Here is a 10,113-nt window from a genome sequence, read left to right as displayed (position 1 = left end):
TCAAGGTTCACCAGAGAAACAGAAACACGAGAACATCTATATGTAAGGTAAGAGTTGATGTTGCAGTCTTGAGTCCAAAATCTGCAGAGTAGAAAGCTAGAAACTCAGTCTAGGTTTCTATGTTGTCATCTCTGGCAGAATTCTTTCTTCTTTAAGAAACCTGTCTTTGCTCTTATGGCCTCAACTGATTCGATGAGGCCCATCCATATTATTCAGAGTCTACTGTGATATTGTGATTCATAATACAAAATAAATATTTGGTCTTCAACCCATTCTGGCACAGAGCTCCCAAAATCCACGAATTTTTTTTTAAGTGATGAGAGCAAATCCCCCCCCCGCCCCCGTCTTTTGTTATGTTGATGAAATGGCCTTTTTAATGTCTCTAAGTCACTTAAAAATAAGGGCTTGTCACCAGTGGAACCAACCATGTGATTAGAAGTTTTGGAACTTTTAATCCACCCCTTGATCTCTGGGAAGGGAAGAAGGGCTAGAGTTTGAGTTCAACCACTAATTGCCAGTGATTTAATCACCAGTGCTTATATGATGAAGCCTTCATAATACCTAAAAGAATTTGGTTCGGAATGCTTCTGGGTTGGTGAACACACAGAGATTTGGGAAGAGTGTGCTCTTGGAGAGGACAAGTGCGTTCCATGCCCTTTCCCTATACCTTGTCCTATGGGTCTCTTCCATCTGGCTGTTCCTGAATAATTCCTTTCATAATAAGCTGGTAATCTAGTAAGTAAATGTTTCTCTGAGTTCTGCAAACCTCTGTACCAAATTAATTAAAGGAGGGGATTGTGAGTACCTCCCATGTATAACTGGTTGATCAGAAGCACAGGTGACAGCTTGGACTTGCAATTGGCCTCTGAAGAGGGGCAGTTTTGTGGGACTGAACCCTTAACCTGTATGCTCTGAAGCTATCTCCAGGTAGATAGTGTCAGAATTGAGTCATATTGCTGGACAGCTTACTGGTTCTGGAGAATTGCTGGGTAGCATTGAGAAACACACATTTCAGAATTGGTGTCAGAATTGCATCTACTGCTTTAAATGTTAATCACATCTAAAAAAAAGTACCTTCACAGCAACAGATAGACTGGTCTTGGACCAAATAACTGGACACCATAGCCTAGTTAAGTTGATACAAAATTAGCCATCATCATGCTCAATCCATCTTATGCTACCATCCTGCCAAATACCAATTGCTTCTCCTCTTCCTCTTAGTTGTCCAGCCTTTGCTTCTATTAAGGCAGAATATGACTGCAAGAGCAAACATACAGTGAAATGAAGGAGGGTACAAAGGGCATTATAACATTTATGCAAAGCCACTGTTGTTTCCAAGTGATTCCAAGTTACTTTTCTAAAATATAAGCATTTTCTCCCCTATTCTTAAATTTGGCTAATTAAATGTCTATTTCCACCCCCACCTCTAATCCTTTATAGTTAGAACAAATTGTCTGAAAAGAGCTGGAGAAACAGTGGTTACTCTCTCCAGGGAGGATCTAAAATAGTTTTTAAAGTGTGGCAAAGGATAAAAATTGGAATCCAGATGAAATGCGGGCCGACTTTGGCACACGGCTAAAGCACCATTTGTTAAGCTTCTTGCCCAACTTCTGTTAGGTAGAGGTACCACCCAGCCTGGAGAAGAACAGTTCTCTTATCTGCTCAGGCCAGCTGGCTCCTGGTGTTCTCCAGGCAATAGATCAGAGAGAATTATTTCCAGCTCTCTACTTCCAACCAGCAAACCAAGGGCCTTCCTCCCTCCCCACTGCCTTGCTGATTCTGCTTACTCCATGGCCGGTTTCCAAGGTGGGCAGTGTTGAAATGCTTGCTGGTGTGAGTGGCTGTGGGTGTTGCACCCCAAGCTGCAGGTGGGAAGTGGAAGCATGGTGATGAGTTGCTCTTCAGTGATGGAGCCAGAAACACAGCCACATAGCTGGTCTCCCCAATTGATTGATGCATCAGGTCAGGCAACTAAAATAACTAAGCTGGAAATAAACTAAATTCAAGTTCTCTGCCATCCAGACAATGACCAGCAGGCACTATTGATTCACTGGGCTCACAACCCTTAACCGCTTCTTGGTTGTCTGGATGTAAATGGGGATGTTGATGATGCTGCTGCACACAGCCACATAGCTGGTCTCCCCAATTGATTGATGCATCAGGTCAGGCAACTAAAATAACTAAGCTGGAAATAAACTAAATTCAAGTTCTCTGCCATCCAGACAATGACCAGCAGGCACTATTGATTCACTGGGCTCACAACCCTTAACCACTTCTTGGTTGTCTGGTTGTAAATGGGGATGTTGATGATGATGATGCTGATGCTGATGATGATGATGATCTGCCAATTGAGCTTCTACTCTAAGGTGTACATGTACTAATTCATTAAAATTCCAAACAAAGAGTTTTAATCTTCGTTTTACAAATGAGGAAACTGAGACCCATGGCCACCCGCTAAGCAAGAGTAGTAGGCACAGAGTCAAACTCTGGCCTGACTGATCCACTCTTGTAAGATTCTAAGACCACTGCTGAATGTGCGGTTCCCCTAGGCATCCTGACTTAATTGCTTTAAAATCTGTGTGTGCAAATTGCACATGTTCACCCACTGGGAAAATTAAGGTTTATTTACCTAAGTTTGAATTTACCACATTAAAATTTTGTTTCACACAATCTTTGACTTTAAACGTGAAGGATTTTTTTAATGGAGTGTGACACCATTATCAATACAGGTGAAGCGTGCTTCATTAGGCACAGAAATACCCAGGAGAAGGGAGGGAAGCCGGGATTCCCCAGAAATTTGTTCTCTGACTGAACATAGAGAATGATAAATTTGGGAAACCTAAGCAAGTAGGCAATGAATGAGGTAGAAATGACATCAACCAGAAAGCATATGTTAGTTGGTCTAGGTACAGTAGTCCCCCCTTATCTGAGGTTTCACTTTCCACTATTTTAGTTACCCATGGTCAACCATGGTCCAAAAATAGTAAGTGAAAAATTCATGCATTTTAAATGGTGTGTCATTCTGAGTAGTGTGATGAGACTTTATGCAATCCTGCTCCATCCCACCTGGGACATGAATCATTCCTCTGTTCAGCATATCCAGGCTGTATATGCTACCCACCTATTCGTGGCTTAGTAGCTGTTTTAGTTTTTAGAGCAGTTGTCATGGCATAGCAGTACTTGTATTCAAGCAACCCTTGTTTTACTTAATAATGGTCTCAAAGCCATTTGCATAACTTTTATTACAGTATATTGCTATAATTGTTCTATTTTATTATTAGTTATTGTTGTCAATCTCTTACTGTATCTAATTTATAAATTAAACCTTATCATAGGTATGTATGTATAGAAAAAACACATTATATATGGTGTCCCAAAAATGTACACACACACTTTGAATAATTATAAAGCCAGTATTTATTAAAATACATTTTATTTTTAAATTGATCTATAAGCTATAGAGTGTCTATACCTTTATCCACTGGGTGTCCCTATGGATAAGGGAGGACTATTGTACTCTGATGTCCAGTATGCCATGAAGTTGATCAACATTTTGTTCCTTCCCTCACAGAATTATATTTTTAACTCTCATTTGTTGTAGTTCTTTTCCCTGTGAAGATACCCATTCAACTTCTTTTGATAGCTCCCATAGGAAAATAAATTTTCTTTTACCGAAGAAATAGCTTTAGAGTTCTCATTACTGGAACGTGTGTGTTCTGTTAAGTGATAGATACTGAGATATCTTGGTGAGCACAGAAATTAATTTCCTTTATGTTTCATGGCCTTGCACACTGGTTCCTACTGTTGACTGTTACTCATACATCACTCTCTCCAATTATGAACACTGTTTGAGAAAAACTTGCTAGAGGAAACATAAAAGTAAATCAATCATAATATTTATACCTTCTGGAAAGAAACCCATTCCATTTTCCTGGCCCACAAGTACAATATTAAATTAACTTTCCTTTAATTTATCAAATGCAAGGCATTTATTCATTGGTGCATTCAACATATTCTAATTGAGTGTCTACTACATATCAGACACTTTGAAGTGGCCAGAGAGAGAAGCAGTCAATTACATAGTCAAATACCCCTGTCTTCATGAAACTTACATTCTAGCAACACAACTTAATTGCTTTAAAATCAGTGTATGCAAATTGTGCACATTCATCCACTGGGAAAATTGAAGTTGATTTACCTAATTTTGAAGTTACCACGTAAAAAAAAATTGTTTCACACAAACTTTGACTTCAAACTTGAAGAATTTTTTAAAGCTATCAATACAGGTGAAGCATGCTTCCTGATGTATACACACACACACACACACACACACACACACGCACACGCACGCACACATACACATGCTCAGTTCAATTTGGATATGAATATTATAACCAAAAATGTTAAGACCTAGGGGGTTAAATTTGTTACTTAGCATATTTATTTGTTTACTTCCATAGCCTTAATAATCTTAGGTAGATTATTTTAGTATAGAATAACATATTTATAAGTGTACTGCTCAATTAATTTCACACACGCACACACACACACACACACGCACGCACGCACAGACATACACATGCTCAGTTCAATTTGGATATGAATAGATTATAACCAAATGTTAAGACCTAGGGGGTTAAATTTGTTACTTAGCATATTTATTTGTTTACTTCCATAGCCTTAATAATCTTAGGTAGATTATTTTAGTATAGAATAACATATTTATAAGTGTACTGCTCAATTAATTTTCAAAAAAAAAGAACACATTGTTGTAACCATCAACCAAATCAATAAAGAAAACATCACTAACTTCCCAGAAATCCCATTTTCCCCTCTGTGGTAACTAACCTTTTCCCCAAATGATAATCACCATCCCTAGCTTGTAACACCATAAATCAGTTTGTCTATTTTTGGTCTTTATATAAATTAAATCATATAGTAAATACTACCTTTGTGTGTGTGTGTGTCTTATTTTTTTTTTGAGATTTCTCTCTTCTGTTGTATATAACAGTAATTTATTCATTTTCATTGTATGTAATAATTTAGTATAATTCATTTGTTCTACTGAATTTGTATTGCTTCTAGTTTGGAAATATTAACAACACTGATATAAGCATTCTTATACATGCATTTTGAGGCATACATGCATTGCATAAAATTTAGAAGTACAATTGTTGTGTCATAAGATAGGTGCAGATTCAGGTTTAGTAGATACTGCTGAACAGTTTTTCAAAACAGTTGTTCCCATGTATACTCTAATGTCGAAGAGTTCCAATTGCTCCTTATCCACACCAACACTTTGTTTTGCATATTTTTATTTTTAGCCCTGATGGTTAGGTATATAAGGGATTTTCATGTGGTTAATATGAAAATTTCCCTGGTGACTAATGCTGTGAACAGCTTTTTATAGTGGGCATTTGGATATTATCTTTCTTTCATAAAGTGTCTCTTCAAGTCTTTTGTCCGATTTTCGATTGTATCATCTTATATTTTCTTGCTGAGTTGTAAAAATTATTTGTAGATTCTGGGTGTGAGTATTTTGTAGTGTTGTAACTCTCTTTGCTCACTCTGAAGCTTACATTTTTCTCTCCCAATATTCTTTTTTTACTCAATAGAAAGTGTTCATTTTTAAGTAGTCTAATTTTTTAGTAGTCTTAATGGTTGGTCCTTTTTATTTCTGCCTTAAATTTCACAGTCCTGAAGAGCTTTTTAAAAATTTTCTTCTAGATGATTTATTGTGTAACCTTTAGTATTTATATCTACAATTTACCTGGAATTAAATTTTATATATACTACATCAAAATTCATTTTTTCCCACTTGGATATTTTGTGTCGATAATTTTTGAGGAAAATTAAGTAAAGAAATAGGAGAGGTAGCTGAAAATATTTTATTAATATTTTGTAATAAAATAGCAAGCACTGTATATACCATTTATTATGTACAATTAGTAACCTACATGTCTTACATGTTATTTATTTTATTATATATGTACTATGACTTAGATACTATTATTATGTCTCCCAGTTTACAGACTAAGAAACTGAAGCTCAGAGAGGTCAAACAATGTGTCTGAAGTCACTTAGCTAGTAAGTGGCAAAGCCAAGATTTGAAGTAGGCATTCTAGTTTTAGAACCAGCTCCCCTCACCACAAGACAATACTGCCTGACTCTCAATAAATCATACATTGTTTTCAGTCAATTATTTAAGTGGGTTATATTCCTTTGGAGAAATCCTATCTAATAAAAAGGAAATATACTATTTGACCCTCATGTTGTTGCAAAGATGGCGGTGCCCACAACCAATAAGGAGGGAATATGCTAATTGACTGCCAGGCCCTCAAAGATAGCAGCGCCCACAGCCACAAGATGGCCAGCAGGGGAAGGCAGTTAAGGGTGGCTGGGCCAGCAGGGGAGGGCAGTTAGGGGTGAGCAGATTGGCAGGGGAGGACAGTTAGAGGTGACTGGGTCAGCAGAGGAGGGCAGTTGGGGGTGATCAGGCCAGCAGGGGAGCAGTTAGGCATCAATCAGGCTGGCAGGGGAGTGGTTAGGAGGTGATCAGGCTAGCAGGCAGAAGCGATTAGGGGCAATCAGGCAGGCAGGCAGGCAGGCAGGCAGGCAAGCCGTTGAGAGCCAGCAGTCCTGGATTGTGAGAGAGCTGTCCGACTGCCGGTTTAGGCCTGATCCCTGAATCAGGCCTAAATCGGCAGTCGAACATCCCCCAAGGGGTCCCAGATTGAAGAGGGTGCAGGCTGAGCTGAGGGACAACCGCCCCCCCCCCAGTGCATAAATTTTGTGCACCCGGCCTCCAGTTGAATAATAAGAGGAAAATGTGGAGTTGCAGGATATAAGCTGTACTTTTCTTCCTACCAACCTCTCATTTGCCCTGATTTTAGTGCCTCTTATTTGCATTACAGGCAGATAGAACCATTCTGAGAGCAGTTTTTGTCTTTCATTTTAAAGGGTATGTCACTGCCTTAGTCTTCATACATCAGGCATGCTAAAAAGGAAGCATTTATGTCCACTTTCCCATCATATTCTTCTCCCTCAGACATTGCTGCGATATAACCATGGCCTTCAAGCACAGTTTTCATCTCAACTTTCTTTGTTTCTTTGGCTTGAAGCCAACCCTTTAAAGTCAATTTTTGCTTGCCCTTGACTCCAGTGGTTGAATTTCCATTTGATTTCTTTTCTTATTTTTTCTTTATTTTATTTAAATCCTGGCTTCCATCCAAAATGGGAGAAGAAGTGGTCCTATACCTTTGAATGCTGATCCCACTAGCAGGCTGTAAGGATAATGTAGCACATGGTCTTGACTTGGGACCTGCACAAAACTCATCTGGAGTCACTGATGGTCCCTGGCTGGCGAGGGGCAACTGCTGTATCCTACCTTAATGACAACACCCACCTCAACCATTGAGCAAAGAGAAATGACCGAGGAGTAGCATGTGATTTGGGGCTTTTTAGAGAAAATGCATTGTGAGATGGAATCAGCAAATGAACCTGGTGAGGAAAGTGCCATTGACCCTTCACAAGCAATTAATTAGGCTGCCTCAGATGAAAACGATGCAAATGTTTGGGGCAACCATACGTAATGCACAGCTCTAATTAGGTTCCCAATCCAGAGGCCCCTATGACTAAATGGTTTATAAATAGAACTTTAGATGTAGAAAACAGAAGCACAAAGCGTAAGTCATGACTGACTGAGTTCAATTTAATTAAAAGTCATTTGAGGTGGTGTTGGGGGAGTTGCCTCAGCTCAGGCACCTGGGGAGGCAACTGTTAGTACTAACTTTGAAACATAAACTTCACCGCCTAATTGTGTTGCTGCTGCTGCTGCTGCTGCTGCAAAAATCCTATACTAAATGGTGGAGGATGGGAGAAGCCATTGGAAAATTTCAGGAAATAGCAGTATACTAAGGGGAAAAGCCAAACCCAGAGCAAATTTTTCATAAACTATACCAGGAGTTTTAAACTTTTGTTTGTGTTCAAAGGCTGGAAGGTGTTCCAAGACCTTGCCATTTCTGTGGTTCATGGGCTCTAGCTTCCGTAAACCCCTTAAAAAAGGAAGGTCATTTGAAAATATCACAGATTGTGTTTTGAGTCAGCCTATCAGCATTCATGTGACCTTGGGAAAGTCGTTAACCACCATTTCTTGGACTTACAAGCCTCTCAAGGGCAGGGGCATGTCTTAGCAAACATGATCTCTAGCTGTGGCCACCCAGATGCATGTTTCATGAGAGAGGGAATAAAGGAAGTATGAAAGGATATCTAAGCTGCCTTTTAATCTTAATATTCTGTTTCTACATTCAAAACTACTTTACAATGAGCAATCTGGGAACATGCTAAATAAACATGATCATATATTTGAGCCAATGGCTTGATTTTCCCTGGCAGGGAGGTGTATTTTAACACTGACATGGTTTGGAACCACAACTCTCTCTATACATAAAAGCCTAATATGCAACTGTCCCTTCAGAAGTTCAACTGACAGGGAGTTTGATTGCTCACTATGATGTGCACTGACCACCAGGGGGTGGCACAGAACAAAGAAAGGCCCTGGCCGGCAGCCTTTACGGTCCCTACCTGTGCATGAATTTTGTGCACTGGGCCTCTAGTATGATAATAATAAAATGCCTGACTTTATGTTAATTTTACCACTGCTTTAAAATTGGGCAGTGACAATGCATCCACTTACTGGCAACCCACACTGCCCTGTATCTCCAGCTTCTTCTATCTTTTCTTGTCAATATCACAAACTTGATTAAAGTTTTTTCATAGTGGCTTTCCTAAAAAGAGTCAACTAGATAATAAGTTTATTCTTGGCAGCTCAGAAATTCTGTGGCAGAAAGACAGATAAACCCATTGGCATTGACAGGAGGTCATCTAGTGAGATGATCTGACTCAGTTTATGAATAGGTTTATGCACATCACACACACACACACACACACACACACACACATACACACAGACATATTGCTAAGGAACAAGTACATTTTTACTGGGTTTGACACATATTACCTTGCAGAGGTTTTTCAAACTAAGTGCATTGCACTGATATGCCTTATACATCGGGCACTCTGCTAGGCACTGGGCCTACAGCAGTAAGATTAATAGAGTGAACAAGCTGAGCTAGACAGAGAAGAGGGAATTCCACCCCAGGATACTGGCAAGGCTTCCCAGAGGGGTAACAGTTAAGAACAAGTTTGATTAATCCCTTGAGCAGTATATTACTAGTGCAGAAATGAATTTATGGGTTTCCTTGATGAGCCTATTACTATCTGTTGTCACCGTGAAGTCTCAAGTTAAAGGTATGCAATAAAGATGAGATTTACTGGGGCTGAATAATATTCCATTCTATGAAAATACCACAATTTATTTATACATTCATCCACTGATGGACATTTGGGTTGTTTTCACCTTTTGGCTATTGTGACTAGTCCTGCTATTACCATGCATTTACATATATTTATTTGAGTACTGTTTTTAATTATTTGGGATATATACATAGGAGTGAAACTGCTGAATCATATGATAATTCTATGTTTAATTTTTTGAGGAGTCCCTAAACTGCTTTCCACGGCAACATGCCATTATACATTCCCATCAACAATGTACAAGAGTCCTAATCCTCACCAACACTTCCTATTTTCAGTGTTTTTTATCATAGCCATCCTGATGAATGGAGAGTGATATCTCAGTGGTTTTGATTTGCATTTTCCTAATGATCAATGATATTGAGCATCTTTTCATGTGCTTTTTGGCCATTTGGATAACTTCTTTGGGGAAGTGTTTATTCAAGTCCTTTGCCCATTTTTAAATTGTGTTATTTATCTTTTCACTGTTCAGTTATAAGGGTTTTATATATATTCTAGTATATCCTGCATATTAGGCCCTTATCAAATGTATTATTTACAAATATTTTCTCCTCTTGTAAAGGTCATCTTTTTATTTTCTTGATGTCCTTTGATATGCAAAAAATTTAATTTGCTGAAGTCAAATTTATCATTTTTCTTTTGTTTCTTGTGCTTTGGGTGCCTTATCTAAGAATCCATTGCCAAATCCAAGGTCATGACGATTTATACCTATGTTTTCTTCTAAGAGTTTTATAATTC

This window comes from Myotis davidii, unplaced genomic scaffold (genome assembly GCF_000327345.1).
Source record: "Myotis davidii unplaced genomic scaffold, ASM32734v1 scaffold133, whole genome shotgun sequence".
NCBI classification, from domain to species: Eukaryota; Metazoa; Chordata; class Mammalia; order Chiroptera; family Vespertilionidae; genus Myotis; species Myotis davidii.
The sequence above is the reverse complement of the archived record's forward strand: the minus strand, read 5'-3'. Positions refer to the sequence as shown.